The sequence below is a fragment of the Martes martes genome (assembly GCF_963455335.1).
Source record: "Martes martes genome assembly, chromosome: X".
Taxonomy (NCBI): domain Eukaryota; kingdom Metazoa; phylum Chordata; class Mammalia; order Carnivora; family Mustelidae; genus Martes; species Martes martes.
This window is the reverse complement of record NC_137897.1, coordinates 83,883,671-83,889,670: the sequence shown is the minus strand read 5'-3', so window position 1 is coordinate 83,889,670 and position 6,000 is coordinate 83,883,671.

Sequence of the window (6,000 nt, the reverse complement as noted above, 5' to 3'; positions counted from 1 at the left end):
AACAAATAACATGTGTGGAGTGGAGAGATGCTGGAGTTAACAAAGATCTATTATCTGGATGGACACCATTGAAACCAGAGTAGAAGAAATTCAGAGTAAACCTAGATCCTTGGTAACTTCACTAAGATGTTAGATTAATCCTTGCCTGAAGCCAGAATTATCTCTGGATTTTTCAGTTATATGAGCTAGTAAATTCCCTTCATTTGAATGAGATCAGTTTTTGTCCAGCCATTCACCTGACTAGAGCAAAGGATTCATATTGGTGAAAAAGCAGATAATTATACTGGACAATGAATAGAGCCCATATTCTAAAGAAACTCGGATAAACAGGGATTGGATCTGGGACTTGACCTGATGGGCAATTAGGAATCATAACTTGTTCCTGAAAAAAGATAATTATGTGAATGAAATGGTGGCTTAGGAATACTGATCAGACCAAGATGAGAAGAATGGACTGCAGGAAACGGAACAGAAGGCAAGGAAATACTTTAGGAGGAATTGAGGACCTGGCCTATGGTAGTAATGATGGAAATATAGAGAAAAGGATGGAGGAAAGGCAATAAAGTAATTGGATAATAATATGAGTTCTGGAAACATATTGCCTGAGTTAGAATTGGGAATCTGCTTATTGCTACTTATAACTTATATTACCTTATTTCGGATACCAATTGTATCATTTCTATTCAACTATGCATATCATTTCATTATAGTTCATTACACTCCTCAGTTTTCTCATCTGCAAAGCGGGGATAAAAATAACACCCACATCTTGAGTTATCATTATGATTAAATCTGAAAATACATAGAAAATACTTAGAAGAATGTGTAGCACATAGTAATTGTTAATAAATGTTAGCTATTATTCAAACACTTTTTCAAGGCAAAAATCTATAGTACCTGGTGACTGACTGAGGGAAACAAAAAAAGCAAAGAGGACTGGATTAGGACACTTGTATTATAGTTCCAGGTGTGCCACACTAGCTGTTGTGAACCTGAGTAACTTTCAACCTTCTTGGAGACTGATTAGTCACCTGTAAAAATATGTATTTGGATTAGATGATCTCTAGGGCTGTCTCCAGGTTTAATGCTTTATTAGTCTATGAAATCTAAGTTGCAAAAATATACAGTATTATATATACTACATATTATATGCTATATACAATATTATGGCTAGTGCTAACATATTACTATATATTTATATAGTTATATAGTAAACATTTATATAACACTTTGAATGCATTAATTAATTTAAAATCCAGTATTCACCACACATTTAAATATGAAGACAAGAAAATGTACTCTTGAATGCCAGGTTTAGTGTCCCAGACAAGGAATTTCAGGCCAGAATGTTTATGTTGGTCTTTCTAAAAAGCATCAATTCAATGCAGAGTTTAAAAAAAAAAGGTGAACACTAGAAAGTCCCCCAAACCCAGAACAACTCTTATTGTAGTCCACACAGGAGGGCTAGGCTTCCCTTAAACAAAATGTCACCAGGAATTTTGTATTAAAAAGGGAAGACCATGATGCAAGCTATGAGAAATGCAAAATATTCAGAACAATGTAGATCTCATTAGAGTAAAAGAAATTAAACAAAGGTGTGAACACAGATCAGGGCTATGACAGTGGTATAAAGAAAACTGAGGGCAACCTAGGATGCTAACCTTTTAAAAGTGCAATTGATACATACAGGAAGTGGTTAAAATTCAGCAAGGACATAATATACACCTGTATTCTTCCACATTTTCTAGAAGCTTTAAAAGGAAAATAAATAAATTCAAATGTGGGTCAGCATATGAGGATATATAACTAGCCTTATAGCCATTTGGTGAAGGAGGAAAACCAATCATTTACAATGCCAAGTTACACATAGACTGCAGAAATGCCCAGCTTGGGCTCATAAGTAAGTATGCTGCTGTGTTTATAAGGGCCAACACACATAGCATAAACAGAATATTTGAACAAGGAAAGAACACTAAAAATTTTGTGAGCGCAAAAATATCATTTAAAAATGTAAAATGTGTTAACAAAGTTAGTAGAGTATGTCTACTTTACAAAAGACTTGATCAGAATAGTACAATTTTCCCCAAGAAACAGAAATTAGGCAATGTTATAATTTTGGAGATTTTTAGTTATCTACAAATAAATTAATAAAACATTTCATTGAGAGGAAATACAGAATTGAACACTGGATGTTATATGCAACTAATGAATCATTGAACACTACATCAAAAACTAATGATACTATATGGTGGCTAAATGAACATAATAAAAAAGATTTGCATAAAACAAATGACCACTCCATATAATGAGATTCCTGTGAATCTAAATAAAAGAATACGATTTTGAGAGGACAGAAATTGAAGAAGACAAAAAATAAGTGGAAGGACATCTGTGTTCATAGATTGGATGGGCTAATAATATTAAAATATCCATGCTACCCAAAGCCATCTATAGATTCAACACAATCCCTATCAAAATTCCAATGACATTTTTCACAGAATAGAAAAAGCAATCCTAAAAATCATATGGAGCCACAGAAGAGTCTGAACAGCCAAAGCAATCTTGAGAATAAACAAAGCTAGAGGCATCACACATCCTGATTTCAAACTATATACAAAGCTATAATAATTAAAACAGCATTGTATTGACATAAAAATAGACACACACATCAATAGAACAAAACAGAGAACCCAGAATATACATAGAGGAAATACTTGAGACAATTTTTTATTAAACATGTGATAGTAAAAGTGTGTCAACATTCAGGGAAACATGAAAGCCATGTGCTGAAGACTGGTGTGCTTTCTCAGCTAAGTCTTGAATGACAACTTAGAGGAGAGCTAGCCCACCAACCTGAAAAATCTCTCACAACTGTTAGAAAATATACAGTGCTAATATGATAAAATTTGGGGATCCATTTGTTACTGCAGCCTGGTATATCATGACTAAAAGAAGAAGCCTGGGGAAGGAAGGTAAAGCTTCACAGAGAAAGTAATGTTTGAGCTGGTCCTTGGAAAATTTATGGGTTATCTTAATGTCAATGAAGGGAATAGAGATTCCAGGCAGAAGTATTAGCTTGTCCAAGTGCATACAGACACCACATGATGTGGGAATTGCAAGATGTATATAGCTGAAACATGGTAGAATGAGAGAGACACAGAGAGAAAGTGATAAGAAAAGAGGATGAAGAGCAGATAAGGACTAACTTTGTTTTTGTTTTTGTTTTGTTTTGTTTTTAATTATGTTATGTTAGTCACCATACAGTACATCATTAGTTTTTAATGTAGTGTTCCATGATTCACTGTTTATGTATAACACCCAAGTGCTCCATGCAATATGTGCCCTCCTTAAAACCCATCACCGGGCTAACCCATCCCCCCATGCCCCCTCCTCTCTAAAACCCTCAGTTTGTTTCCCAGAGTCCATAGACTGTCATAGTTCATCTCCCACTCCGATTTCCCCTTCACTTTCCCCTTCCTTCTCATAATGTTCTCGATGCTATCCCTTATGTTCCACAAATAAGTGAAGCCATACGTTAATTGGCTTTCTCTGCTTGACTGATTTCACTTAGCATAATCTCCTCCAGTCCCATCCATGTTGATGCAAAAGTTGGGTATTCATCCTTTCTGATGGCTGAGTAATATTAGATAAGGACTAACTTTGAAGGGTCTTTTATATATGTAAGAAATATAAGTTTATCTTTTGAGTACTGAGGAAACAGTGACGATTTTGAAGCTGGAAAGTAAAAAAATCAAGGTAGTAGTTGAGATATGTAACTAGAGGCACCAATGATGATTGATCAAGTTTTGTTGCATAGACGATAGAGCTCTTTGCAACTACTCTGTCTTCAATGCCATAACCGAGATCAGAAATTTGTTAGAATTATACCCACTACTAAAAAGAAAACACATGCAAATTCAAAGAAATCTGAAAAAGAAAGATTTAGCATAGATGCAGAAGAATTAGAACTCCAGTTTAAGGTCTACTTAAAATGGTATTCTTTTTTTATTATTTGAATTCAATAAACCAACATATAGTGCATCATTAGTTTTTGGTGTAGTGTTCAATGATTCATTAGTTGCATATGACACTCAGTGCTCATCACATCACATAAAATGATATTCTTATTAAACATTAAAGATGATTATATTAATCTGAATAAGGCTTTTTTCTCTAAAATTCTTAATATTTTGTAAATTCTGTAATTATTGAATATAAGACTATTGGCTTTCAGGAAGAGTAGAAGCCTCAGTTAACACTGTATATACAAAGAGGCTGGCAGGAAAAAGTATAAAGTTTATTTCATCTCTCCCATTGTATAAGGTATATAACTATAGTATCTGTTTCAGATTTAGAAATCCTAACTTTGATATTTGGATCATTCACAACATTAAATTATCCTTCTTAAATTTACTTCTTTTATGTCTAACATAGCATTTAAATGAGTGCAGTAGATTCTATTTCTGTTTAATATTATAGCTAGCCACGCATGTCAAAAAATTATTGGGTTACCTGTATATAGAGAACAACTCTTTATCTGTAGCATAAATTGGCAGAAATTTTAGAAATAGTACATAAATAGTTTTCCATAGTGTAAGGGCACAATAAAAGCTTTTGTTAAGATTTAGGGAACTCAGTATAAATACAGAAGCAGGGAAATGTCATAAATTCAGAAATTGTGAAGATGAACTAAGGATAAGTTTTTCCACTTCAAGTTATGTTCTTGTTTGACAAACTCATGACAAATTAATTCTTTGCTTCAGAAATTCAGGGCCTTTAAATTATTATATCATTAAAGAACACTATATCACCAAGATAACTGTAAAATATAAGCCATTCCGTATTTTTGCAGTATCACTGACAAAAAAAAAAAAGTTCTCCCCTAATCAAAAAGACATGGGGATTTCTTTTTTTTTTTAGATTTATTCATTTATTTGAGAGAGAGTGAAGGGTGGAGCAAGGGGAGAGGGAGAGGGGGAATCTCAAGCTAACTCTCTGCTGAGCACAGAGCCCAATATGAGGCTCAATCTCATGATCCTGATATCATGACCTAAGCCAAAATCAAGTCAGACATATAACCAACTGAGCCACCCAGGCACTTCAAGACAGGGGGATTTCTAAAGATTTGACAGATATCATTCAGTAATCACAATACATCTTCACATTTTGAAAGACTGGATCCTTATAATCCATAGAAATTGCCAAGATATTGTAATATGGCTTTTATTCAGATTTATCACAGCTATGAAGAAAGACAGCACTAAAGATTTTGATAACTTAACTTCTAGTATAGTGGTAAGAGAAGATGCATTTAAAGGCTTTCTCTTAAAAAATGAAACAATGAATAGTGCCTAAAGATTTCAGTTATTTTTTTGTAATCTGCTTTTCAAGTAGAAAGGAATAAAGTTGATAGCAATGACTACAAAGCTGTGATCACCAAGACAGCATGGTACTGGCACAAAAACAGACATATAGACTGGTGGAACAGAGTAAAGAACCCAGATATGGACCTACAACTCTATGGTCAACTAATCTTCAACAAAGCAGGAAAGAATATACCGTGGAAAAAAGAAAGTCTCTTCAATAAATAGTGCTGGGAAAAGTGGACAGCTATGTGTAGAAGAAAGAAACTTGGCAATTCTCTTACACGATACACAAAGTAAATTCAGAATGGATAAAAGACCTCAATGTAAGACAGCAATCTATCAAAATCCTAGAGGAAAACATAGGCAGTAACCTCTTTCACATCAGCCACAGCAATTTCTTTCAAGACATGTCTCCAAAGGCAAAGGAAACAAAAGTGAAAATGAACTTTTAGAACTTCATCAAGATCAAAAGCTTCTGCACAGCAAAGGAAACAGTCAACAAAACAAAAAGGCAACCCACAGAATGGGAGAAGGTATTCACAAATAACATTACAAAGGGCTGATAGCCAAGATCTATAAAGAACTCCTCAACTAAACACACACAAAACAGATAATCATGTCAAAAAAGGGGCAG